This window comes from Musca vetustissima, unplaced genomic scaffold (assembly GCF_032173495.1).
Source record: "Musca vetustissima isolate MV318-11 ecotype Yass unplaced genomic scaffold, APGP_CSIRO_Mvet_v1 utg594, whole genome shotgun sequence".
Classification (NCBI taxonomy): domain Eukaryota; kingdom Metazoa; phylum Arthropoda; class Insecta; order Diptera; family Muscidae; genus Musca; species Musca vetustissima.
This window is the reverse complement of record NW_026888616.1, coordinates 64821-66294: the sequence shown is the minus strand read 5'-3', so window position 1 is coordinate 66294 and position 1474 is coordinate 64821. Positions and strand designations below refer to the sequence as shown.

The 1474-nt window shown below is 33.5% G+C and overlaps 1 pseudogene; it reads left to right on the top strand.

The window, feature by feature from the left end:
• The first annotated feature begins 218 nt into the window (after positions 1–218).
• LOC133336497 (transmembrane protein 185B-like) lies at positions 219–1026 on the top strand (annotated as a pseudogene).
• The last annotated feature ends 448 nt before the right edge of the window (positions 1027–1474 follow it).

The window sequence follows — 1474 nt, the reverse complement described above, 5'->3', positions numbered from 1 at the left end:
TAACAAAAACAAATGGTGTATGCAACGGTTGCTCAATTAGGTCGATGTGTTTATATAGTCCCCATACATAATTTTACTCGATTTCATACAAATGGTACGCCAAAGAATTTAAGACTGCCCGCTTGACATGTAATTTTTCGTTGATTGGTATGTGTATGGGGTTTTTCTCATTTACTTAATGCTGCTTCTTATCTCTCTCCGAATGAGTTGTGGGGAAAATGAATATGCAATCCTTATTTAGAGATTTTAATCCCAGCAAATTCATTGTACACTGCAGTTTATTTACATTTGTGACGTTGTTTGCATTACGCTTAGATGGTTACATCGATTGGCCTTGGTATTTCATTTTTACACCACTGTGGATATGGAAGGCAATAGCAGCATTGGGTGCTACCATTGGTGCAATAGTATGGTGTCGTTATCCTCACTACAGACTTGAAGGTGATTCCTATACACAATTTAAGGCCATGCTAATATCATTATCTCTCCACATAATCCTATTAATGTTCGAATTGCTGGCCTGTGACAATCTCACCTCAAAACGCCACCTTGATATTTGGTTCGGTGGCCAGCGTTGGTGCCTGTGTCTGGGCTGTAAAACATGATCGTTCATTTGAGCTGGAATTGTTTTTGGTCGTCAATGCATTACAATTTGTCTCCTTGCCGTTGAAATTGGATCAATTTGTAACATGGAATTGGGAGGTGGTATTTGTTTGACCAATGTGTGTTGTGATTTGTTTGAGCTTTGGGTAATGTTTGTACAGTACTGTTCTCTATACATTGTGATATTATATTTTGTGTTATATTTCGGTCATGCCTTTTCTACAAGAATATGGTAATATTTCCTATCATGCTGAAAGCAGCAGCAATGCCCAACAATCACAACCACTGGATGGTAGTTCATCATCATCGAGTACAGCCCATTTGGGTGATTTCGACAAGCACATGAAGAAGAGTAAAAAATCGGCTAAAAATGATAGCATGAAACCGGTGGTACCCATAATAAGTATTGATATGCCCGATTAAATGAATCACGAACATGCATATCGCATATGTATGTTGTAAGAGTTTTTGGTATTTTCTTTCTATCATTATTTTTTTAGAAAAGACTATGTGAACTAAAATACTAGCATTACACGCATTTTTTAAATAATCATTTCAAAAAAAAAAAATTATTTCATATTTTTTTCATTCACATTAATTAGGTTTTAACAAAACACAAAAGCAAATCTTTCAGCGGAATGTTTAAGGTGTGTGTTTGTTTGTTTCACATAGATTAAAACAGTATTTGTAATAAAAAAAAAACATTTTTATTAAAATTTCTTTTTGAAACACAAACAAAAATATCCACTTTCATTTTCCGCTATTAGAAACATTTATCGAATCTCTCTATTGAAAAAAAAAATAAAAATTTCAAATGAAAACAAAACCATATTTTTCTAACATCAAATACTAAATACAATGTAAATCCATA